Here is a 27,492-nt window from a genome sequence, read left to right as displayed (position 1 = left end):
TAAGAAAACCCAAAAATGTCAAACAATATTCAAATTCCACACAGAATGTAGTCAGAGGAAAATCAGCAAGAGTGCGAGCAGTTCCCCTAACACCGTATCAAGCCATCAATTCTTCTGGACAGGGAATCTCTTCAGAATGACAGCTGTTGAAATAGAAGCGGACAGTGTATCGAGCCTGAGTTTCTCTTGTCTTTCCCAAGGGATCTTGTCTGTGCCTCCAAATGAAGCCTGGCATACAGTATCAGCCCCCTGCTCTGCCTTGTAATTAGATCCCTTACTGCTTTGCATGTAAACTGTGGGCCAGTGGCAGTATGATCTCTCTGCCCCTCACTGACTGATGGAAGCACATTTTTCACAGAATGTTGAGGCTTCACTTGCGAGCCACTGTCCTCAAAGACATGTGCCCAGTCTTTTCTCATTGATCATACAGTGGTAGTGTGTGTGCTGTTTGTTTACACTTCTTCTGCTGGGGAATTGTAAAGACTTTCTTTCCTTTAATACTTCTTACACTCATGCTGCTGTCCCATCGCAAGAACAGAGCAGTGAGATAACACACAGGTATAGACAACGCGAGATGACTGCCTCAGCACGACATTCTGACCTGGCCTCCAATCAGGTCAGTCAATCAAAATTCACACAGAACATTTCAGAAGAAAATTCCATGTATCAAAAAGCCTTTTCAAGTTTTGTACTGTATTGTTACTTGAAGACGCACTAATAATCTATGCATTTTAGAATGCATAAATGAGTTAAGCTCTTTTTTGCATAGGGTTAAACGAGAACACTGATTCCACCTATGCCTGTACAGTAAATATGAAGCTACAGCCAGCAGCAGGTTAGATTAGCTTAGCACAAAGGCTGTAAACCGGTGGAAACAACTAGCCTCTGTCCAAAGGTAACAAAAATTCACCTGCAAGCACCTGTGAAACTCACAAATTTTGTCTTGTTTTTAATCCGTACAAGTGTGTAAAAACAAGTTGCAGTTCTGCAGGGGTTACGTGCTGGACTGTTTCTTGGCCGGGGGCAGTGACTTTTGTTAGACTTTGGTTTTTGTACGAATTAGACAAAGAAGATGTAACATGTTAATAAGTGAGCTTTTAGAGGGGCTGGTTTCCACCTGTTTACAGCCTTTGTGCTAAGCTAAGCTAACAGTCTCCTGGCTGTGGCTTCATTTTTATCGTACAGATATGAGAGTGGTATCTGTCTTCTCTTCTAACTCTTGGCAAGAAAACCAAATTAGCATGTGGCCAAATAAGCATCCCAAAATGTTGAATTTCTACTTTAAGTGGCCATATATAGAGGATCAAGTCTTCTTCTGGGCAGAGGAGACATTCTTGGAATTTTATTTTAAGCTTAAACTAATAAGTGACTGAGGAAGATTTTGTACCAGTGACCATGTCTGGCTCTGAAATTTTCCTAAATGAAATCTCAAAAATCGATTAACTTAAATCGCTCACATCAAAGAGAACATGATCTTAAAGGCTGCACAGAGTGTTAATTCCCTTTGCTAGTCAGCAACCCAGTGGCTATAGCTAGCTAACCTTAGGCAACTACTGGGATAACGCTGCTGAAAATAAAAAATGACAAGGATTAGCAGATTTCTACCAGATGATGAGTAGCCCATTCCAAATTCAAATGAATAGCCCAAACTAGAATTCTGTTTGTGTGTGTGTGTGTGTGTGTGTGTGTGTGTGTGTGTGTGTGTGTGTGTGTGTGTGTGTTTTATTTTGAAATTCAGTGTGTCTTTCTTGGGAACAAAATGGTGAAATGAGCCTCTTGGTAAGTCAAATTACTTACGGTAGTTTGAAGTTTCGATACTTATCTAGGTGAAATCTACCTGAATGGATCGGAACAGATAACTTGCAGTTGTTCACAGGCTCCCTTGGCATACGAAATTTTGTTGTGCCATTCAGATAATGTTTTCACACATTTCCTATCAGGCCTCTTTTTGAAGCATGCTTTTGCCTCAGTGTCTGGCATTGACAGTTTGAAATATCCACTGGAGTACTGAGTTACTTTTATTCTTGATTTATGGTAGCATTTTCATGTTTACCGATCACTGCCAACACGTAAGAGATGTGGGCCTATTCTCTATCTCTCACACTGAACTCCGCTGACAAGGGAGATGCTAATAATTCATGTCATTTTTGATATCTCTTTCAAGATGCTCTAGGAAAACTGCACAAGGGGAAAAGGGAAGAACATAAAATGGCTTGGACCTTGCAGCAAAAACAAAAATGCAAGCAGAAAATCAGATGGGAGTTTTTATAGCTAGAGAATCAAAGTGGAGTCTTTTTCTCTCACTGGTACAAAACCAAAAACATTTCGGTGTCCCATTTTATGATCCAGCTCATGATCGAAGAGACACCAGTATAAAGAAGGGCTTTGTTTCCAAAAAACATCATGAAAGATGGTATTAAGGCAAGTTTATTTATGTAGCACTATTCAAAGTGCTTTACAGAGGCATAGATTAATTAAAAACATTAAAAATAAGACATTAAGAAACATTAAAATTGCATTTAGAAGACCCTAAAGACAAAAACAAAAGCAAAAAGAAGCTAATTAATAGTTAAAGATTAAAAGGATGTTACGTATTGAATTTATTGCCGCAGCAAACAATAATGATTTAAGCCCCATAGACAATGTATGCAAAAAACATTTAACTTTGCTGAAAACAATCCAGCCATTAAAGTCATAAAAATCCTGAAGGGACTGTTGAAGTAGAGTGGAGTAGACACTGGAGAGTGATCCAGCCTGGGGGACAGCAGAGAGATGAAACAGGGAGAAGTTGATGAGCAGGGACAACACTGATAGGAAGACAGATTGTGTGTGTGTGTGTGTGTGTGTGTGTGTGTGTGTGTGTGTGTGTGTGTGTGTGTGTGTGTGTGTGTGTTTGTGGGGGGGGGGTTATGCCCAATGTCCTCAGCAACAATTACACTGTATACACACACAGAGACATATAAAGCTGTGGCATCTGTACTCTTAAGAAGAGGCCTGTTTGATAATGGATTTAGTCTTGCCAGCTGGAGTATACTGAATTTCAGCAGCAACAGCAACAACCGTTCCTATAGCACTGCTATTCAGTCCTGCAGTGGCACGGAGCAGAACGTGGCCCATTTCCCCGCTTCCTCTGCTCTACCAGGACGCTGGATTTTCTTGTACTGCTACAGGTGACGTGTTTGTGTGACGCTTCTGTTTAGTGCGCACTGCAGTTTGTAATAAGCCCTCTTTTTAAACCTGTGTGGGCATGTATGCGTGCGTTTGTGTGTGTTTTGTTCTGAGCGTGTGAGCGCAGCATCAGACGAAGTGTTCTATTTTGATGCATGACACTAAAATGTAGGTTGACAGGCACATTCCTCTTACGGTGAGAGAAATATGTAAACGATTATGTATATTTGACAGTCCCATGTCCAAAAGTAATTTGAAATTAATTTTTCATGGTCTATTGTATCTAGAAACCTCTCCTCAGTCTCATGATGTTTTAATTAGTGTGTAACAGTGAGCGATTTGAATTCACCATGAGAAAAAATATTAACCTATAATAGATCAGGCACTGACTTACACTTAGTACGTCTTAACTGGTTGGTCCAAGGACAAGAAAATACAAATCACGTGTCACATAAGATGTTTTGCTGCTTTACCGTTTAATGCCATCATCCTACAACTGGTTAATGAAAACTTTTACATTTGGAGCTCCTGTACTTTTGCCTGGATTCAGGCAGACAGCTCTAAAATATTTAAACAATACCCATAATGAATCGTAATAAATTGTCAGTGTAATTATCATTACTACACACAGATCAAATAACAAGACATAAATACTGATGTAATTTGTCAATTTATGATTTGTTGCATAAGTCATTATGTTATGAATCATTTTACTAATATGTTGTTGTTAATTATTTATGTTAATACGTAGTTAATCCCTTAGGAGGACTGCCTATGGCTCTTCAACTTTTGATTAATTATAGCTGCTCTCTAAAGAATTTAAACGTTGCTCTTTCCCTGCTCCTTTGAGTTGAACCTCCATTTTTTTTCAAATTTATTTTATGTATACACATATTAGTGGAATTTTAGGATATAATGTGTACACTTGTTCCATATTTTATTAGATGGTTGTCACCTCTCATAAAGCCTTAGTACAGGAATAGGGAAATATAAAAGAACGCCCTATGAAGACTTTTAAAGGGAATAGCTACTAAAATGACTTGACTCTGTAATGACTTGCATGAAAAGGTTTTACTTTGGAAACAAAGCTGGAATCTCATGTGTGCTTGTGTGTATTTTTCCAGGAAACACTAGATGGCACTATGGATATATAATCCCTGGGAAATGTTTGTGCCTCTCTCTCGCTCGCTCTCTCACACAAAATCCCAAACGTGATTTTGTTGTTTCATGTAAAGAAGACAATTAGAAAGCATTTTCATATGTTTCATGGAGGGACATTACAGTATAATCCTATATCCATCTGTCTGTGTCCATCTGTGTTTGTGTGTCTAATCAAATGTGTGTGTGTGCCCATGTTTTTGTTTCCAGTAGCACCTGATTCCAGTATTTGCAGTATCACAGTGTAGCTGTTCTAGCTTTGTAAAAAAAAAAAAAAAAGTCCTCATGTAACAATTTAATTGTAGTTTTATACATGTGCTCTATGAAACATCTACACTTTTGTTAAATGTTTGACTTCATCATTTCCAACAAGAGCTGTGGATATTTTATGAATTCATGTTTTAACTGGGTATAATATTACCAAAGGTAATGTTGTGTGTGTGTGTGTGTGTGTGTGTGATTGTGTGTGTTTGCTCTCTATCCCTCTATGCAGCTTGTTCTTCAGCTAAAGGCTTTGTCACATACGCATGCATTTTGTATCATGTACTTAATCTGCTCCATATTTTGGATTAGCCTCCCCGTCTACAAAGACGATGCTCTCTCCTCTCCTCTCCTCTCCTCTCCTCTTGCATATAAATCTCCCTTTCATCCCTGGTGCTCTCCTCATCAGTTGCCCCTTCTCCTCCTCTATTTTCTCTTTATTGTCTCTCAGTGTTTCTCATCTCTCCTGTGTGGTTACCTTAAGTAGTAATCAATGCAATCTATCAGGTACTGCCTTGATACATCTGAAACCATTCTGAGCATCAATAAGTTAAAAAAAAAATGTCTGGCCTAATTGTTGAATGCACTGAAGAATCTATCTGAATAATTGTGCTGGAATATGATTTTAAAAACCACATCTTTGGTAGGCTCATGAAATATGTCTCAGAACCTCAACACTGACCTGTGAAGCATTTGCTTTGCGATTTTGATAGTAAGCAGGATTTGATTGCAAGAACCACCATCTATAACCCGCCTGCAGCGTATTTCAGTCAAATCTCACACAATGTGACTTTTACATTCTGGTAGAGCAATTAGTTTTTCTTCAGACAGCAAAAACCGAGCAGGCACACTTTAAAGGAAACTTCAATCGAGGCCACAACTAGAGGGAAAGCATTGTATTCTTTTGCTGAAGACCCAGTTGCTATCCTATTTTTTTATCCTCTTGTGATGTGTGCAGGGAATGCATGTTTTCATTCTCATGGCACAGGAAACGTGGCTTAGTGGAGTTGATGAGCTACATGGGCAATGTAGTATAGTCTGTGACAGCCTCAGTCATTTTATTTGGGCAGGATCTTATTTGTTTTGCACCCCAAGAGATCATTACAAAACCTCATAACTAGGGACTTGCCAGCGTGATATTCAGTATCTGCATCTCTCTTGCCCAGAAAAATGGGATATCAGGAAAAATGTACAATTTGGTATGAACTATTGACAAATATACATTGAAATGTGGTGTGGCAGGATTTTCCGTTAAACAAGTAATAAAGCAGGATTGCTATTAGGGATTGTTGGAATTTAGGAGCGTTGGAAGCTCCAACACCAGAAAACTTGATAAAACACTTGCAGTAATATCATGCAAAGGGCTACGACAAATTTCTTTAAGCAACAAGCGTCGTTAAATTGTTGGAGTCACTGAAGAAGCATGAGAAATTCCTCCCACACAGTATTTACACAACACTGATAAGAGAGAAAATTGTGAAATTTATTATGGATGACCAACCCTTTTCTTAGGTTGAAAATGTTGTATTTCACTTCTTAACTGAACATCTCAAGCCCCGCTACACGCTGCTAAACCAACAGGAAACAGCTGGCCCGCATCTGTACACCCTAGTTAATGAATGCCTTCCAAAAACACTTGGAAAATGTAGGGGAATTAAACAGCTGACATATGGGTCTCAAACGTTTTGCCCAAAACATCACTATGTCTTACAGCGCACCGCCCGTGAATTGCAAGAAACAGCTCCGCGGGCTAAAGATGTTTTGACTTTAACAACAGGGAAATTTTAAGCCAGCAGTGTGGATGTCGGCATTGTCTGTATATATTGGATGCTCATGGTGCTTAAAAGTTGAGGCCTGCTACCGTTGGTGATCACTTGACCTCTCTAGCAACACCGTGAGGTTAACATTTTTGTTTTTTGGTGAAATGTCTTGACCGCTACTGAGTGGATTGCCATGTATGTGTTTTTTCATTCCAGCTGTACAATATACCAGGGCTCTTACCTGTGTAGTATGCAGAATACAATTGTTGAGAAATGACAAAATACAGTCCTGTAGTCTGGTAGAACATATCAGTGAAATTACCCACTATAGCGTTTGGATGGAATGAAGGCCAAAATTGTCCACGTCCTCTATCACACACAGCTGGAGACTGCAGCCAAAAAAGTTTCCTATATTATATATATTGTGCACAATTGGTGATTGAGCTGTTGCTGGTTTGTATAGATAGCATCGTGTCATTTCACGTCTTGCCGAAGCTGCTGGTTTTTGCCTCTAGGTGACCTTTTCTCAAACAAAACTAACAGATCAATCACAGAGGAAGCTCTATTAGCTTTAAACAAGCACGCCGTTATCAACTCCAGTGTTTATCCACACTAATTAGAACACTTCATAGTCAAGAGAGGTGTCTGGCACTGTGTGTACGTCTGTATCTGCATGTGTGTGTAGACTGATGATGCTCAGAAACTCGGACAACAAGGCCACTAAAACAGACACAACAACACAAGGACAGCTTATCCACTCTCCGCGGAAAGAAGAAAAATCGAATAGATTTTATTTCAGTCACAGATGACCCACAACACTACACTGAAAATAGTAATAGAGAGAGCAGTCGGTGAAGTGATTTATAAAATCTCATACAGATTGCTATTAGAAGACTGCTTAAGGCAGCTGCGCTCTTCAAGGTGTTTTAGCGTAAAGTTGCCAGCTCAGCGATGTTGTAAAGATGAGAGTATTGAGAAAAGGCCTTGAGGAAAACATATGACATGGCATTTTCTCCCCTTCTAACAAGGAATGAAAATAGCACCTAATGTAAGGCTTCACTAAGTGTGATTTTGAAATGCAAACACACAGAATCCCCCCAACCAGAAAAGCGATAGATTAGATGTGGTTATCTGAAACTTAAAAGTGAATTCAAAAAGCACAGACTATTCAGCACTAAAAGTAGCTTAACCTTTTCACCACATTCACGCTCTCCAGACAACGAGACGGGTAAATGTAGGTATAAGAAGTGTGCAATTAACCTGACGTGGTCTTCTGTGATATAAAGTCCTTCAAACTTTACAACTCAAAAGATATTAAATGCTTACCTGACTCAGTTTTTTAGAATTCACATCATTTATCTGATGGTCTAGGGCAGTCGGATCAATAGCTGTGATCATGAACAAATCTCTCCGAAATCCAGACACTAGAGAACCAAGATTAGAAACTGTGATCCAATCATTCTGTCTTTGAGACAGAGCTATTCATGGTCAAAAATACTAATTAGACCATGAAGAAGATAGGAAATGAATTAAACTCCACCTCAGGTAATCCTCACTACTATGAGGTACTATATTCATAGTCATAGAAGCTATTATTCTTTATTGGTAATTTTAAGCAAAGTGAATCATTCAATTCATGTTTTTGCAAAGGGAATATTTTCAAATTTTGAGAGGTTTTAATTTTAGTTTATTCTTAACTGAAAGGATGTATTCAAGTGCTGTTTCTTTGCAAATTGTAGGCAGTTATTGCCTGTGGGATTTAGTGTAGTAGTAGTAGTATTGATTAGAGGAGCTTAATCATGGCACTCCTAGAGGCACTATTTCATTGACATCCTCCCTGAGATGGCTTGAACTTGAAGAAAGCCAGAACTATTGTACCTGCAGAGGAGTTCTACTGTTCCATCGCGTGATGTGGATGCCTGGACATTTTAAGTAGTAATGGTGAGTAATGGCTTCAACATTTCAAACATGTTAGTCTGCGACATTGGCATGTTGAGCTTAACAGCCCACTTCCAGGCCACCGCTGTGGAAAAGCAAGTCTTCTGGGGAAATGAACGAGAACACGTTCTCATATTCTTTCATCCTTTTTTGTAGCCTATACACAATTTAGTCTTTTTCACTTTAAGCATTCAACTTTAAGTGGGCAGATGGTCCCAGTGATATATTCATTTCTAGGCATACAAGACAGCACCTTGTAAAAAGTAGCAGTATTTGAATGAAATATGAATTTTCCGCTCGGAAAGACCCCTTTTCAATATTTCTCCATGGCCTAAGTCTTTGGTACTGTTCATTTGGTTCTCTGCAATTTGGAAGGCGGGAAGAGACTTTTTTTGTTTGATCTGACACATGGAGAAATGTGTCTCTGTGTGTATATAGTACTGGATGGTGCATTTCTGTTCACGCATTCACAACATGATTCTGCAAATACATGTGGGCTTAGACATGCATGTGTGTACCACTTCAAACGTTTCATAGCTGTAGTTGTAGCCTTTTCAAAAGGCCCTTTGATAAAGGATGTAAGATCTCCTGCTTGGGGTGTTTGGCTGCTCTCCTCATTGCTGCCATGGACAGTCCATTTACTCGTGTCCATTCCCAGAGCCCCAGAAACCTGGCTCCCCAACGCTCCCTCAAAGAACATGAACAGAGGGCATATTCTGTCACAAGAGAGTGGAGCAGAGAGAAAAACTGTGCGTGCATGTGTGAGTGAGTGATAGTACATTGAACTTGAAATGAAGAAAGTCTCTGTGCATGCATCCAGTTGAATGGTCCTTGTGTGAGAATGTCTTTTTGTCCATCTGTGTGTGTGTGTGTGTGGGGGTGTCTATAATGTGCATATGTGACATCCCCTGACTCAAGGGGAATACCCACCAGAAATAATGCCACTGTTTTCTGTAAAACTTTGTTCTGCACAAAGGGCCAGTTTCATGCCCAGCTCTTCAGAAGCTTAGGCATCAAAAATGCCACTGGGTGGGTAATGGGTTACATTGTAACAGATTCACTTGGGGCTTTTTGTCCTTGGTTTGACTCATGGGAATCTGATACTATTGTGACTTGTGAGACTCATGTATCTGGTTTCAGCCATATCACAATGTTAATTCCCACATTACGAACAGAGAGCGTATGCGTGAAGTCATTACAGGTCATTTTAGCATCAGTTTTGATTGTTACATGTCCCAAAGGGGAGATTTCTTTTGCACCTCAGCACTTCATCTAAAACTATAGCCAATCTCTTCACATTCAGCAGATACTCTCACATACTCCCAGGCAACTTTGATGCCGTTTTTGGGGCTGGGAGATATGGCAAAAAATATGATGCTGTTTTTCTTTCTTGAATTGATCAATAACAATATTTATTGGTCAAGATATATAATTTGATAATGCTGCCAGTTTGAAGAGTATCCCGATAATGACTGGAGCCTGAAGAAACCAGAGTTTTCAATAATTAAACTTTAGAATAGGGTTTATTAACAAAAATAGAATAACATGTAACTGTGCAAACATATTTTATCTGCCTTAACAAAACAATGCAAGGTAGCTTGCCTTGTAACTCATTAAAATAATGTAAATAAAACTAAAGGTAGTGACTATCACATCAAATCCCTTTGGCAGGGCACCAAACATCTCAAATGTCTGTAGAGGTACAACCAACATAAAACAAAAGACAACGAGTGGATCACAAAGGCCCTGGCACATGTCAGTACTACTGTAAGATAAAGTAAGATTTAAAAATGTTAATTATGTACTGGTTTTATATCTCTCAAATTAGTAAAAAGTGGAAAATGTGAACACTGTAAACCAGTCAGTATGCGACATTTGTCAGGTAGTGCAAATCATTTGTAACCTCATTATGGTTTTATTTTTTTGTTTGTTTTTTTTCTGTCCTCAGCGTCAAGCTTTAAGGCTGTACTGTGGCAATACACAATATTGCCACCAGTGCTAAAAGCATGCTCTGAGTGTGAGCTGGTGGCACAAATACCCAGGTACCCCTTTGCCAGGAGGCTCACCCTGGGGTATGTTGTTGAGTCGATCTTCCGCCATGCCAGGGTGTTGGTCTCTCTGTCTCCATCAGGAGCTAGCAGGTAGCTGGTAGTAAGACCAGAAGTAGCAATAGAGTAGGACTCGTTCAAAAAGCTGCCCAGTGCCTACTGTATTTTGGCTGGTGTAGCTGCAGCATCCCCTCTGCCATCTCCTCTCCTCAGTTTCACGTAAAAGACACACTCACGTATGCTTCACCAGAAAGGGTATCAGTGAAGTCAACAAGGGAATTTACAGCCTTGTGGATAGACTCCAGGACATCAGTGACCTGCCATGAGGTAGCCAGCCAAGTGCCCTGTTTTTTATTTATTTATTTTTTTTATGAGCTTATAAAACCTGCACCCATGCTATCATTGCATGACGGGACCCCCAGATAAAGGAGAAAAAATAATATAGGCACATGTTATAAAATTTTACTAGGCAAAGATAATTATAAAAATTACTTTAAGAAGCTTTTGTGATGATAAATTACAATATTTTAATGACATTTTCAATACAATGAGAAACTACATTTAGACTACACACTAGTGCTGTTCCTTTTTTTTCTATAATTGCAGATCCAAATGTTTGACTATTATTATAGTGTTAATTATTATCATTACTATATTAGCTCTGTCAATTAGGTAATGAAATTGTCCTGTATATCTGTCCGTTGGTCTGTTACCAAGATATCTCAAAATGATCTGAACCTTATTGCTTAGTTAACAACCCTCATCAGTGAACTGCCTCCTTGGCGGAGGCCTGCCCCTCGTTCATTCCACTTTTTCCTTGATTACAGAACTGTCTTCACCGGTAGCTCAAACAACGCTCGGATGTGTACTTTGACCTGCAAGCCAAAAACTGCAGACTGCAGACAGAGTAGTCCTAAGAGCACTGACTTCTCTATACAAGAGCATCAGAAGTACGTATTTTACTAAATGTGGTAAGCAACGTTGTTTTTAGAGGCATTCTCATCTCTATGTATTCCATCTTTTTAAGATTATTGGTCAAAAGTTGCCAAAGTTTCAGTAGCTATGTAGACGTGGCATTGTTCTAAATCAAAACATACGCAAAATGATGTTGTTATAATTACTTTGTGGTGCATAATGAGGTCTTATAATTTACAACATCTAGTGTTCCTTCGGTGCTATGACAATCAACGCTATGAAATACTACGCTGAACTATAAATCAATTCTTGCGCCGCAGGCTTCTTCAGTAGGCGCTTTACACATCTTGTTACAGAAGCATAAATCCAAATTGTATCTCTGCAGAATCAGCCTCAGCTCTACTACATTACCCTAAAAGTTGGTCTCCATCTATTTTTAATCGAACAACTCTGGGCTTTACCTCTCGAGGACGTTATAGAAAAGAGCTTGAACGCTGCTTGTGGTCTCTTGAGAGACTTGTTCATGTTCTGAAATCTAGACTTAACTTCAAAATTGCAGTGGAAACATGAAATATGTTTGAAAGGGGGCTTGTATCCTTAAATTTTGATCCAACTTTAAAAATGTAATTTTAGTATGCCCTCTGCTTTTTGGCAGACCAGAAATCCTTGAATGCCTTGGCCGAATTTAAATTTAAGATTGTTCTGAATGTATGTAATAAATCCTGAAACCATCACTCACTACAGCTAATTTAAAACAATACTTTTCCACCTAGTAGAAAAGTTCAGGTTGCACAATTTAGATGAAATTATCCAGAGCATAGCGATGTGCATCGTTGTCTGTGCGTGCGTGCATGCCTCAAACAGGCTGTCTCTCGCTCTCTCTGTGTGCCAGGGATTAAGAAAACCCCATCATGTCTCTTTTCGGCCTACATGTCCACACTGTTTGGCCATCCTCTCTAAACCTCCGGGCTCCCTGCCTCATTCTGACCCCTTCACAGGCTGCTTGCACATGGATAGAGGGGAAAAAATTACACAAAAAATAGCTTGAAAACCTGCTCAAGCAGCTCTCCACAAAACCCGCCATCTGTAATCTTCTACTTGGCATTGTTAGGAACTGTAACACCTGGTCTTATTCTTCTCTCTTTTTTTGTCTCCTTCGTGTTGTTTTCACAACACCACACTGAATGCATTGACACGCGTTCCACTTGTAACTCGGTTTCACACTAGTCGTTCTGCTGGAGGTTGTAGTTAGTCGTTTGAATAGCTGAAATCTGGAAGAAGTGCAGAAAATGTTCACTTCAGTCTCTCTACCCCAGAGAGTGACTGTAGATTGGGGGCTTTTTCAAGGACACATAAAACAGTATTCATTATACGTGCATGGTTGTCAAATATAAACGATTACCCATAGGATTATGGCAGCAGCAACATTTCGTCTCACTCCCAGATTTTAGGCCCCATTTTTTAAACACTTTTTTCCTGGCTGCGCAGGACCACAATTTAAACATCAAAGCCAGAGCGTCAGTGGGTTTTGGCTCAGGAATGGAGCAAGTAGGATACAGCTCATCTTCCCTGACTCAGAACTGTCCTTCTGTAATTACTGCTGCATTTGCTATTTGATTTTTAGCATTTCAGAAGAGTGCCTTCAAGACGTACAATATAGGATATTGAACTTCACAGTGTCTCTCTTTGCTTTACAGTAGACATACAGTGTAAATCTTACAAGAAACATACAAGACACTGTTTACATCAACACAACTTCCGAACCGGTTTGACCCTGGAACACCAATTGCAATAGCATGTATATTCAGACTGGAGGAACATTCATTTTCACTGGTGGCAACAATATGTAATAGGGGAACTGCACTGTATTGGGCCTTTAATGATTGATAAAACAGCTGAATACAAGCTGATGATGCATTATTTATTGATTTGTCCTTGTTCAGTGTGCCTGTCTTGATTGCCTCTTCCTCTGTGATGAAACAGTCGATGCCTTACTGTGCTCCAGCAACAAATCAATGACAGTCTGTCTGATCAAAGAGTGGGACACATTCCTAAAACAACATCAGGCTACATATAAAATATTTAGATGACGCAGAGGAAGACAGTAGAGCCAGAACAGAGAGCAAAACGGGAGCTGCAGGAAGCACTGCAGGAAGAACATAGAGGGAGAGGACCGAGATGACTCCCACTCAGCAACCTTCTCCTCTTGGTGGTGTGTTTGATGTGGGCTCGTACATGTTTTTTAAATAGGTCTCTCTTACTGTGTGTTACACTCTACTTTTTCTCCACTGTTCCATCTGAGCATATTTCCATACTTTAATTCAGACTCCTCATCTCTCTCTCGCTTACATTAGACATCTGTCCATCCCACAAGTCTTCTTGGCCCAAATATGACTCTCATGCTCAGTGTCTGGTGTGATGGCTCACAAATCCAAGTGTTCTGCTCCTTTTCTTTTTTTTCCCTTTTTTAGATCTTGTCCTGTGCTATTTTTTTAAATAGCGCACTCACTCAAGTTTTCAGAAAATGAGAAACTGGTGGTTCATTTTGCCGCACAAAGTCTGGTTTGCACATCAAAAAATGAATGCTATTAGATGTTCTTTACAAATAAGAAGCTTATTAATAATGTAGCAGAACCGAGACAGTGTTTGTATGTTGCATTCAGGCTATGCTTTCATCTGTGAAGAGATACTGTTAACTAGAGCTCTTTGCAACCTTACTGAGAAAAACAATGAATCATTTCAAACACATACGTAATTTACATGGAATTAATATTACATTGTAAAAAAGAGAGATTTGGAAGTGTCAATCCTGAATATTATCTACTTTGGTGAGTGCGGTGACGTGCTAACTAAAGTTTTGTGCAGATAAAACTTAATAAAACCTTGTTCAACTCTTGACAAACTAGCATGGTTAAGCAGTAAATAGGAGCACATGGAGAACATGCATTTTATTTAAAAGATAATGCAGCAGATGAAGATAAGCCAGTTGCATGTCTTTACAGAAAAATGCCATGCAAAACATAGTGTATATAAGAACTATTGCTGCGGCCCAGTGGCTAACGAGGCTGTTACTCAGCTCTGATACAGCAATAGAGGAAGAACAGCTGGTGACTCAAAGATGCCGATTCCAGCTTGGTTAACTGCTAAATAAAACATTGGCTGACCTAGCAAGATTATCTATTATGATTATTATAACACTTGCACTGCCATTTTTACTATACTTATTCATTCCCCCCCGGAACCTGTGCTGTGTTTCCAGAATGCCACTGACCCAATTACTAAAGTGTAGTTTGGTAAGAGAGCGTGAAGATGGATTTTCTGAGTACTTCACTGGCTTTGGAAACAGAACGAGAGAAATGCTGGGCTTGGAGTCATGAGTACTCCATGGTAAAAAGCACCTTCTTGTAAGTTATGTAAGGAGCATGAGAACTTACTGAAATTGCAGACTGTTGACAAAAAGTGACTTAGCAACCGGATTTTTACCAGAGTGTATTTCCTTCTTATGTCATTTAAAATTACATTTTACAGGCCTGAAAGATCAAACCACAAACAAAAGCAGCTGAGATGAGATGAGAGGCTGAAATGTTTTTAAAATCACCAAATCAAGAGTTGGGGAGAGTAATGATAGTCCTGTAACATAATTACACAGAAATAAATAAATACTCACGACAATCAACTACTACCAACAGGTCAGCCACGAGTAACTGTTGGCAGCTAGTGTGCAAGCTATTGGCACAGGAATTGTCTTGTTACCATTCGCATTCCTCTGCCTTTCTGGGACAGTTATTGTTAGAAAAAGAAAGGATCAAATAATGTATTGTATGATATTCTTAAAGATTAATAATCTGAATGTATAATTGTTTACAAATGTATTTAAACAAGATGCAAACTGTAGTATGACAGTGGAAATGAATCTCATTTAAGAAGCCCTTCTATAAAGTGATGCATCATTCAGAAGCTGATGAATGAAAATGTGCTCCACAATAATTATGTCCCAGCGAGAGTTTCAGCAGGGAGACAGAAACAGCTGCTTGGTAGAAAGCCATAGCTGCTGGCTGTGACTGTTTGGGTGAATCACAGAAATAGTCGAAATATGCATATTCTGCAAACAACACTCTTGTTTGTGCAGCCTGATTAGGCTTCTTGTTTGTTTCGAGGAAGTCCTCTGCATCATCAGATTGTAGAAAGGAATGTAGTAGGACAGAGCAACTTTATGTCTTGTTACATGTGCCCATGCTGAATTCCAAGACCGTCTATGATGTAGGTACATAGTGTTTCAGAGGTTGATGCTGAAATTATTTATAGCCAGTTTAGCATTGAAGTTGCTCTCCCACCCGACTCATCAAGGTCATACTGCTCTACAACAGAATAACAAATATGGCAGAGTTTTAAAAATTTGTATACCAAAAGCTAAAGTGGGAATAATTCTCCACATATTTACATCGAGGCTGTCATTACCTGTCATATGTCGTAGTTGTTTGCTTTGTCAGTTTGCTCTGCTGCTTGTAAAATGAAGACCAGCTTGGCAGCAGTCCGGGTTATATGTGTAGCAGCCAGGCTAAAGATGACACTACCATGAAAGGGCTACCGCAGTCCTGCTGCTGTGTGGCTGAATTCAAAGCTAACAGATTTTGAGCCTGACTTTGAGCCAACTCTTGTAAAGTTGAAGGTTCTTAGTTAAAAGGCGAGCCCTGTCCTCTGAGTGCAGATGCTACAGAGAGCCTTGGAGCTGATAATTAAAAGTGCATCCAACTGAGGAAAAAGGTCGCCCGTCATTAAGGTGAGAGGTTTGGCCTTACTGAGCAGTCTACATAGGGACTGAGACTCGGCCATAGCTGGTGCCCCATTACACAGACGGTCGGTTATGGGCCACAAGTGCACACCACAGTCCAAGTTCATTAAAGGGCCTCTCATTAATTTCACAGTGCTAAACTTGTAAGGTAATTTAGTGCAAATGTGAAAATTGAAGAGCCATGTGCAACCACAGCTCACTCATACATATGATTCCACATTTGAAAACAATGTACAGGATGAAACAATGATGACAGCAGGTTGATGTTACTACTGTTGTAAGACAGCTCTATTTTTTTCTTTTTTCTCTTTTACATTTTCTATTCCTCTCTTTTTTTATGTCATTTTGTGACTATTATATGCATGCTCAGGTGCTCGTGAATAGCTCTTTAAAAACTGTCATAAACTTCTCTTCAGTTCTTCTTTCCAAAGAAAGGAAGGATGTGGGGGCTATTAATTTAGTCTCTAAAGGTCATTCATCAATGCGAATGAGTACCCAACCATTTGATATCACAACACTGCATCATGTAAATACAGGCCCATAAATTCAGTCACCATTGCTCATGTTACTATATATCAGACAACACCGATATTTTAAAGACTGTTTAAAGTTTTGCGTGGCGAGAAAATGCTGAAATCCAAGAAGAAGAAAGTGGAGATACAGCACAAACAGCTCTCTGTGATTGAACTTGGGGCAAACTAATGTTAGTCTTAATTCTGTCCAGCCAACAAAAAAGCAAAGGATGATTCCACCTGCTAAATGAAGTGTGCTATAGTCTCCAATCCTAGAATTCAATAAAAGCACAGAAAATAATGTTGTAAAAGACAGAGGGAATGCAGGAAATCAATAAAATCTCCAGTCAAAATGAAATTGCCCTCTTAGAACGAATGGAATCATAATAATCCGCAAACACTGAGTGCAGGTTATTTCTTTTAAAAAACAATGCACCTTGTGTTACAGGCATGCTGAAGCACAAAATACAGTGGTGTTTTTAAAAGACCTGTCAGTGCTTGCCTCACGGTGGGAAAAATGCTGATGGTTGACATACAATGTTTGTATTCTGCTGCAAGTGAGGTCATGCCAGGAAACGGGGCAAGGATGTGTGAGAGTTTCCCTGGCAATACAAAGTGGCTCATGTGTGTTGTGGTGTAGCTGATAATGAGCATAGATGCATGTGGGCTGAGCTAATCGTGGTAGAGGCAGCGCCCTTTCCCATAAAACAGTCGCCCCGAGACTGCAAGCGTTTTGCGTTTCCCAAGAGGTTCTTACCAACCTAAAACCCAGATGAACTCTTATGATATTGTGTCACGAAAAACAAAGATGGAGGAAACCTATTATCTGATATCCACCCTTTTTTAAATCTTAGGTGAACTGAAGAAAATATTTCACAGAAGTGCTTATCTTGAGGAATATGGACAATGTTTGTAGCTTCTGGCCTGCTCTGTTCCATCAAAGCCTTGACAGTTAATTTACTCTCTTTATTTGAAAAATCCAAGATCCCCCACCAGAGGTAGAGTTGATCAAGCACAGCGACAGCCTCTGTTCAGGCAGGATAATTGAATATAGTAAACTAGTCATCGCTCTTGTCCTTTTGTGTTTTATTTGAGCTAAACAGTGTCAGCGGTGTTCAAAACCTATTAGCCTGTGTACATTGTACCACTGACATTTATCAGTGGTTGATGCTCCCTTTTTAGCATATCAATAGTTGATTTGTGATGACCAAGAAAAGGGAGCCATTTTAATTTGATCACGACAGATAGCGACAGCGTTGGTGGGATATTTAATGGCGTTTTGTCAAAAATTCAAAAATGGTCACCTTCAGCCCCTAGTCCAGTGAAAAGAACGTGATAGGGCAGAGTGAATGAAAGCTAATGTCAAGGTGCCAGCAGTAGAGGACTATGGTTGTTCTCAGCAGATCCCAGTGGCCACCAGCATGAAACTGTGGTTGTGAGTATTGGAAAAGGACAAGAGGGCTCAGCTGACTTTCCTTGAATAAGTTAAGATAAAAATGAATATACGTCATATATCATTTATCATATAAGTGGTTTGTTGACTAGTGTCTGCAGGTTGAGCTGGGCTTGTCTGTGTTTAGTCCTTTTTAGAAAATATTTTAATGATGAACTTTATAAATAAACTCGACTCGATAAAAATGTCGACATGCAAGCTTTTTAGGGCCGGGGATCTTGTTCACAAACACGCTTTTGAAATTTTATGGTAACGTCTTCTCTGTTTGCCAAACGAATTTGTGGTCAGAAAGGCCCCTCATCCACATCAAAGGCTTGTTGCTGCTCAGCACATGTTGCTCACACAAGAGTAGTTTTATTTCTTTGCAATAATCACGTGGTAATGTGGAAAAAAAAACATTGATTTTCTGATACCAGTTTTACTTTAGAAGCAGTACCTCTGCCAGACTGCAAAGGAAGTTGGAGAATTTCAAGCATTACCTGGGGGCAAATGACAGAAAAGTTTTTATCAGCTCAGTAATTGCATTGTGCACCATCTGTACTACATCTGAGCTTTTAACCACATGAAATCCTTCACTTTTTGTCTCATGCTAGGCTCCCAATTATCCAAATCATCCACTTTTTTTTTTTTTTTTTTTTTTGTCAGATTTTTTTTTCAGCAGGAAAAGTGACAGAAATAAATAAATCAACTAGCTGAGCTGGGACGTCTGGATTCTAACAGTCATCAAAACAAAATCATTTTCTGTCTCTTACCAGGGCATATGTACGACCTGAAAGGGAGGGACAGTATTCCTGAGTTATTTTTATTCACAGGTTGGATATTTTTCTGTGGGTGTCCTCCTGATTATCTTCCTCCCCTGGCTCCCACAGGAAGAAAATGGTGGGCTGATACCATCATTTTAGTCAGCAGCAGTTGAAAACTAAAGTGAAAGAGGAAGAGAAAAGAAAGAGGGAAAGGGGAGAGGTGAGCGAGTGAGAGAGGTGTTTTGTTATGGTGTTCACAGGTGGACGACAAACCCGTCTCAAAGTTTCACATAGTAGTTTCCTATTAGGTGAGAGGGACCTCTTTGGCAACACCAGCCCTATCAATGTAGGAATGTGCTGACCTCTGCATTTCACTGCCACACCTGATTCTATTCAGAGAAGCCAAATGTTCCACTCAGAGTAAAGAGTTTCCGCTTGTTGAAAACAATGTGAAGTTTAAGGGATAGTACACCCACCTTTCACATTGTTATTTAGTTGCCAGTAATCCATATAGTCTACATGTGTTTTGTGCACTTGGAGAAGGCTTAAGTCGGTGTCCCCTGGGGGGCGTCTTGTGTGGGCTTCTGTGGGAATGTGGAGTACGTGGGCATTGCTAAAAGCCATTCAGCCTATATATAACCGAAGGGCGAGCTGTGTCTGTATCCTCAGCAGGAAGTCGAGCACATTTCAGTGGATGTCGGGCTCCACTAGGGTTGTCACTTTTGCAATCTTTTATGTACAGGATCTCAAGGTGCACCGGGGGATACCAGTTCCCCTTCTCTGCTCTTTTCAGATGTTGTGGTTCTGTTATCTTTTCCCAGACTGTGACCTCAAGCACACACTGGGTTTTTTTTCTGCAACTACGGGGGAAGCAGTCAGGATGAGAGACAGCACCTCCGAGTCTGAGGCCATGGTTCTCGACTGGGAAAACAGTGGATTGCTCCCTCCAGGTTGGGAGTGAGCCACTGTTCCAGGTGACGATGTTCAAGCACTTTGGGCATTTGTTCACGAGTAAGGGTAGAATGGTTGTAAAATTAGGGTAGTGAGCGACAGAATGTGGGAAACAAGTGGACAAAACAAGTTTGCATCGAAAGGAGTCAGCTGTTGGTCTGATAAGGATGCCTCCTGTTTCCTGTTACATCCCACTTGTGGGAGACCAGTCGGATGTGCCTGAAAAATCCTGGAAGGGATTATGTATCTCATCTGGCCTGGGAATGCCTCAGAATCCCCCAGAAAGAGCTGGAAGATGTTGCAGGTGAGAGGGGACGTCTGGACTACCTTGTATAGGCTGCTCCCGCCACAACCCGACCCCGGAGGAGCAACAGAAATGGATGGATGGATGGATTTCATCCATCTGCAATGCATTTTAGGGGTTACTTTGTGATGATATAAGTTGCCATATAGATTGTACAGTAGAGAGGGTTTTTTATAATGAATTTTTACCCTGCTACAGAAAGATCCAATTTAACCTGGGTCCAGTTTCGGCGTTGCTGTGAATGACATCTTTTTATAAAAAATTGTACATGCTTTAATCTTTTGTTCAGCTCTGTTCTTAATAACCTATTTACATCAGTTTTAGTTAGTAAGCTTCTACATCACCTAAAACCCTTTCTACAGCTCCTAAAGAGTGTGACCTTCTCACTTTCATCGATGATGGGTGTGTGGACATGTTGATAGGTCTAAATTTAGCTCTTTAGCCACACATTGTGTGGCAACAACATTCTGGCGTGCCAGGGATCAGGCATTCTCCTTACTCAAACATATTTTAAAATTGGATTTTATTTTGGTTTTGAGGCTAAGGCTGATGGAATTTTCTTAACATCGACGAAGGTGCAAACTGGCCACTCTGGGCAGGCCCTGAAAATTGGGTTTTATTGTGGAGGTTTGGCTGAAAAGTATTCCACTAAATAAGACTGATATAGCAAAGCATCGCATTGTCTACAATTATTCAGGGAGACATGAAAAATTAAAAATCATTAAAAAAAAAAAGTGCATCATTCCTAATACTCAAAAGCCAAACTAAAACTCTAAACTGTTTGAATTGTAGAAAAACCTACATTCTTCTGGCCCATGTTTTCTGTGCAAGATTGTAAGATATGTTGTGCATTACTGAGCAGTCACATTTTCTGTTTATGACTGCTCAGTGATAATCAAATACACCACTCTAAGTTGTCATTACGTAGCAATATTAGATGGTTAATATGTACTGGTACCGACACAAATCTCACATTTACATTTAGAAATTAGACATTAACTGACACAAACATCCAAATGCGTGCAATGCCAGTAATTACTTTTTATCAGAAGGATGTTTATCTGAAACCTAGAACTCTTGATAAAGAATAAATGGGAAAAAAAACAACACATTAATAAAAGCCAGTCATTTTTGTACAGTTCGAATATTTTAAAGCTTCATATTTTAAACCTCCTGACCTATTGAAATACATGCATTTTTCATATTTTCTACATTCTGTGTATTTGAATGTATTTTTCTGGGGTTTGAGTGTCCTCCATTCCTACAATGTTCAGATTGGCTCGGTTTCACAGTAAGCATGTCTCTGTAGATGGTTAAGAAAAGTAAAAGTGCATAGAATGGATCTCAATGAAGAGGTTTTGGCTCTCTTTCTATTTTTCTCTTATGCGATAATGTGACTACTTAGTTACTTGGCTTTCAGAGGAGATGAAAACTTGTTAGAGTCCATTGACAGGCCTCATCTCTTATCGTCTCTCATTAGGCAACCATTACGGTGAGTCATGGCACATTGATGTGCATTAATGATTAAGAGACAGTGATGGTGGACGACAGAGAGAGGAGAGCTTGGCGGCAAGCAGCCACTTTGTTCATAATTAACCATGGTTTTGTTAGTGCACCTCATGTTAATCAGTTAATATACTAAATAATGAGCTGTATTGAAAATTAACGAATGCTTTCAGAGTGATTGATTTATAACCATAATTCATTATTCAGTGTGCACCAAATAAACCTAATTGAAAAACATGAATTAAGTGATCACGCAAATGTACCCTGTTTGTTGTCAGGAAAACCACAAACTCTGATTACCATTATTTTAGTGCCACAAAGACCATGAAACAGCATAACATTAAAATCATGATGAGTCATAGATATAAATAAATCATGAAATGTTACCAAAGCAGACGTATTTTAATAACACAAGCACAAGTGAAGCAAAGATTTTCTTAGTTTTTTCGCGAACACAACAAAATTCCCAGCATCCAGGTCTTAAGCTTTGAAGTCAGGAGGTACTTTCAATACAGCTGCTCGGCACAGTCTCTCTTGCCAAGTCTTCCTCTCTGTCGGTCGCGGATGACTCAGTGGAATCGCCCCTGAACCGACTGGGAACAATAGCTTATTAGGAACCAAATGATGGGCCATGTGTTCTGCTTTCTCTGATTATTTCACACTGACAAAAAAGTAACACTGCACCTGGCTGGATCTCAAGTAAACAATGTGCTGTTTGTCCATGGTGGCACTTCTTCTGTTTGGCTGCCTTCTGGTTTCACTATTTAAGTGTAGCCTCTCTGAGGCCAGTTCTCACTTGAGCAGCTGTTATATTTCTCATAAAAAATGAGACGTTCTATGACGTGTGGCGTTCCAGAAGTGGTGACCAAGTCAGTTCAAGGCTGTGCTGTGTTGTGTTCATTTTGGTTTTGAATGTGTTTGTACATGTGTGGATGATTTCTATTTATTTTTTTAGAAATGGAAGGTGTTTTGAACGATTCTGTTGTCAATCTTGGCTGAACATGTGTCTGATTTGTGAATTAACTGATTGCAATTGTTCTTTCTTTCTTTCTTTTTTAACTGGTAGTGGTCACTGGATCCAGAAGTGTAAACTATGATTACCATGTCTAAAGGTATATGTGCAGGGTTTACCACTGAGTCAGATTGGCCAGGGCCTGGATTATCAGTTAAGTAGAGTGTTAAATAACCACATTATTAATAATAGGACCACAAGTAAAAAGAACATATAGACAAAGAAGTGACTGGCTGTGACACTGCATTTTTGAGGATCACTCTCTTATCCCAGAACGAGTTAGAGCAACATTATAAACTGAATGGGCCACCTCTTTTGATTTATGAATGACTCCCTCTTAGGAAGAAGGCAACATGACACAACATTATACGTTACTCCATGTCTCTATATAGGCTTAACTGTTGGAAGGATTATTTATGGGATCCCCACTTCTAGCACCTACAATATAACACCCCATGCGTGTGCATGCGCACGTGTGCGCGCGTGTGTGTGATCATTTGTATGTTCAGCATGTGCATCTGTCGCAGACTATTACTAGTCATTGCGGCCATCGGCAGCCTAGTGTGAAATTATTGTTTTGACTCAAACATGGAGCTTCATGCTAATCTGACTTGTTTTCTCATTATCCGTTCCCCAACCCCTCCCCTTCTCTCCTCTTTTTGCTCATTATCTTTCCTCTGGTTTTCTGCGTAATTCATCCCCATCTTTTTCTCTCATTTGTCTCTATCCCTCCCTCTCTCTCTCACCAGCTCTCTTGGTCTCCTCTTCTCTCTTGCTGTCTCCCCCTCCAGTCCATGAGCGTCCAAAGAGGTGCTGTTCATTGCTAACTAGGCTGCCTCCAAGCCCACAGGTACGCCCCCCCCCCCGCTCTATTTTTAACTCCTCTCTGCAGGATCTTTATCCATGATTCTCCAACCCAACTCAAATCTCTGTCAGCACCTCTCTGTCATTCCTGTCTAGTGGTAGGAGACTAGACAGGAATACCAGTACTTGCTGCTGTGGCGCGGCACGCTCTTTTCCTTAACAACATTAGATGCTCTTTTAAACTGTTGACCTCTGCTCTATTTTGCATCATCATTAAAGCTATGAAGTACGTATATTAGCATGTGTAGGCACGTGTAAAATTACAGGAGGAATTTGTGGCGTGAGAGGAAGGTAGGGGACGAGGGATAAAAGGGGAAGGAGGGAGGACATGAACAAGGTCTCGATCAGGACCCACAATGTTACAACTACATGTAACACACCAAAACCTGCTGAGAGACACACTGGCTTAGATTACTGGTTAACACCGATGTGTGTTTTCAGTGGATACGTTCATTCATGTCTAAAATGTTTGTTTGTCGAGCCGCTACCTTGCCTTCCCACTCATTGGAAACAAAATGCACTTGTTGGATGGTACACCTGAAGTCCGGGGCCTTGACAGCTCCCCTCCACAGCCTCTTGTCTCTTAAGACCGCACGACTGGATTTTCCCGTTGCACATCCTCCTGACAAGAACTTACAACACACACAGTTACCTCCTCCAGCGGATGATTACCACACACTCGAATCTCTCTGTATATGTGTGGAAGACGCATGTTGACTTTATTATATACAGGCTGAGTGGGTGTGCAGTTCTCTCATGTAAACAGTTGCTGGAATTCTGTACACTCCTGTGGCGGAAAAGAATAGCTTTAAGTGGCTTGAACTGTTAGTATAGCCCTGATAGCAAGGCTCTTGCTTAGTGACTTTTTTCTGTCTTAAAATACATAATTAATTTTTTTTGCTAAAATGGGTCAAAATATTTTTATTATAGAGGATCTCTTTATTCTCATTGCGAACAAAATGTCTCATTTGGAGGGTTTGGAGTTTTTTTTAATCTTTTCTCATCAGAGGGGATCCTGTAATAGACAGTGTTAATTAATTCATGCAATATTGATTCTCAGTGATATACGGTCTGTTTATTAGTTTCCATCCTAATGCTTATAGGGTTTAATGGGGGACTACAGACAAAAAGCAATATATTGTTCTAATGACTAATGGTTTGGTTCTCAGGGTTACACTGTTTGTCTTTGATGTGAAGCATTTACATTTAATTTGTACTTGATCAAGGTTGTCTTTGATGCAAAAGGGAGGAGGAACAGACAGAAAAAGAGGCTATAAAAAACTAGATTGGGGGATTATTTAAAAATAGTTGAAGCTAGGCTTTTGCCTATTGACAAGCATTGTTTGCTTTTAATGATGGACTCTCAAGTACAGATTACACTTTAAATACCTGTTGACTTAAAAGACGAATTTCCACGAGACATTTGAGAGGGTCGGCCATGTCTGAGGTAAACAGCATTTTGTCAGCCTTAACCACACGGTTGGACTCGGTAATGATCCTTGTCTGTGTTCCCAGACATGGAATTTAGGACTAAGGACAGACCTGCCTTGCAGCATTCCTGCGTGATTTTTCCCATGCAGAACCTACAAAGGTAGACAGCTGTGAGAGAAACCATTTGTCAAACTCACAGTCCTTCACGGTTATAGACAGCCTGTGTCAGTGGGAGACTTTTGAGTTATTATGTGCCCTCCCAAAAGAAGCATGCAGCCTGTTTTTAGCAGAAGATTTTCAGAGGGATTTTACACACATAGGCGCTCAAAAATACAAACACACAAGCACACACACACACACACACACACATTAACTTCCCCCTTCTCTCTGCCTGCCCCTTGCCGATGCACATCACACACTCTCGAAGTACTGAGTCTTTGCCTGTCAAGGAAGCACACTCTGCAGCAGATGCAACAGACCAAGCAGTGGCCGAGATAATGTAGACAGCAACGCTGCCAAAGCTGTGATGTTCCATGCAGCACTTAGTCGAGGCTTTGAATGAACAGCCGTCATTTCAGTGCACTCCCATACTTTGGCATGATGTTTGCAACCTTTTCAAAGACAAAGAACATGCTCAGATGGCTAAGTAAGGAGCATGCCATATCACCATTTCCTTACTTAATAATCCAGTGCATGATGTTTGTAGCATGTCATCCACCTCTTTTTTTTTCCCATGTTGTTTCTCTATGATTACTAATCCAAAAGGGCCGAAATGCTACTCTTAAGCACTTTCAATGATATTGGACTGATATTGTCTTCGACAGTGATATTTCAGGCGACAGGAGGAGAACCAAGTAGCTGCCTTAGCAGGAACTTTGTAAATTGGCTCTCTTCTATGAGCCACAAGAGTCTCTCTGGCCCTCATCATTCTTCTCTAATTTTGCTTCCCCCCTTCTCTGCTCTCCCTCTTTTTCCTCTAATGTCTGTTTCTCACTCATCTTCATTTCCTCCCTCTTTTTTGCGCCTGGGAAAAGCATAAATAGATAATTAATACTAGATAGACGGGTTTTTTTTGGGTTTTTTTTGCATTTCATTTCCCTCCCCTTTCTCTTGTTTCATCCCGCCTCCTTCCTCTGGTTTATGCCTTTTGACAGCTGAGGTACCCTGCAGCCTGCCTTGGCCAGGTATAGCACTAGATGAAAGGTTTGCAGCCAGAGCTCTCTTTCAAAGATGCCTTCTGCTGCATCTCTGCTCTCCATGGGCACTCAGTTATTCCTGGCAGGCAGACGGAGAGAAAGAGGGAAAGGGGAGGAGAGAAAGGAAGGCATTGAGGGGAGTGAAGGAAAGATAACCAGAGACAAACAGCAACAGAAAGTAGAGACAGAGTAGGGTCTTCAGACTTGCCCTTACTCCAGATGCAGAAGTGGCACCTGGCCTCTGTAGATGATCAAAGAAGCTTGGCGTCCAGGTGAGTGCAGGCAGGGAAAGGGATGCGCCTCTTCTTTCACTCGTCCTCCAGGTTGAAGTGCCGCTCATATATCCTTACTCAGTCTGGAGGCCACCAGGACATATGAAGGAGTTCTTTGAAAGTGTTCCTGACATGTTTTCATCATCTGATGTCTTGGGGTCACACTAAGGTTTGAGTTTAGCTGAGGGAAGCAACATCTTGTGCCCTCAGCAAAATCCATTGGACTTTATCCCTAAAGGTGAACTTTAAATGTCTTATTCAGTTTCAGTGCCCAAACATGTCAGGATTGATGTCCTACTTAGTCTGGATTTGTTTTATCAGTTTACTACAACGTGAGCAAGCCGCTCACATCGAAACATATGGCTCATTGAACAGAATAAGCAACATTCTTGTCTATGCAAAAAAGGAGTCTGATCTTGAGGAAAACGTGTTCTTTCAAGAAAATACCACGTGGAGATAACGTTCACCTATTAAAGTATTTTGTTTTTTGATAAATCACAAATTTCTTCTTTTCAAACGAATCAATTAGACATGCTGAGTCTCTAGTTAAAGAGCGACTTGCCTGCCACACAGGAACTGCGTCTTGCCAGTGCTCCAGTATGTGGCAGAGCTTCAGAGGTAGCATGTCATTCCACTCGAGACACTCTCGGGCCTCAACCTTCCAAACTGTTTTACTAGCCGTTACCAGACCAAATCAAAACATGGCATCCTACTTGCAAATCCAAACAGACATTTATTAGCTTCTGTCAGAAGACTCATTGCCTGGGAATAATTGAAAACTTTTTAAGCGTAAAAGAGATATCGCCCTCGCTATCAGAATGCACAACAATTGGTTTCTATAAAATAACTATCCTTGAAAACCTTCTCCGCTGTGATTGCAGGGTAGAAAGGCTGGCTGTATAGTTTACACACACAAATCCTGTCTGAAGACAGGCTAGATAATGCACTGTAGGTCTGAGCTCAGAGATTTTGCCTCTGGATGCTGCAGTGACAGGGGGGGGGGGCAGTGTGGGCAGTAAAACAACTGACAGTTGGTCATTACTAAAGACGCAGGTGGGCCAAAAATCAATCACACCGAGACTGGCCTGCACTCCGACAGATTCCTGACATCTGCTTGATGAAGAGCTATGCTCTTCCTCTGAGTGAGGAAGAGGAGGAGGAGGAGGAGGAGGAAGAAGAGAGGGGGGGTGACGGGGGAAAGTTGAGCG

At 40.4% G+C, this 27,492-nt stretch overlaps 1 protein-coding gene across 2 annotated transcripts in view; it reads left to right on the top strand.

Annotated features, from left to right (window-relative positions):
- mid2 (midline 2) overlaps positions 1-27,492 on the top strand; it is a 140,878-nt gene that overhangs the window by 9,669 nt on the left and 103,717 nt on the right. Inside the window, exon 1 of one of the 2 annotated variants that reach the window (XM_040119705.1) lies at positions 11,263-11,283. The exons of the other annotated variant lie outside the window; for it this stretch is intronic. The gene's annotated coding sequence lies outside the window, so the exon portion shown is untranslated. Of the gene's footprint in view, positions 1-11,262; positions 11,284-27,492 lie in introns of those variants that run through there. 2 annotated transcript variants of the gene reach the window in all.

Source organism: Xiphias gladius, chromosome 23, assembly GCF_016859285.1.
Source record: "Xiphias gladius isolate SHS-SW01 ecotype Sanya breed wild chromosome 23, ASM1685928v1, whole genome shotgun sequence".
Lineage (NCBI taxonomy): Eukaryota > Metazoa > Chordata > Actinopteri > Istiophoriformes > Xiphiidae > Xiphias > Xiphias gladius.
The sequence above is the reverse complement of the archived record's forward strand: the minus strand, read 5'-3'. Positions and strand labels throughout refer to the sequence as shown.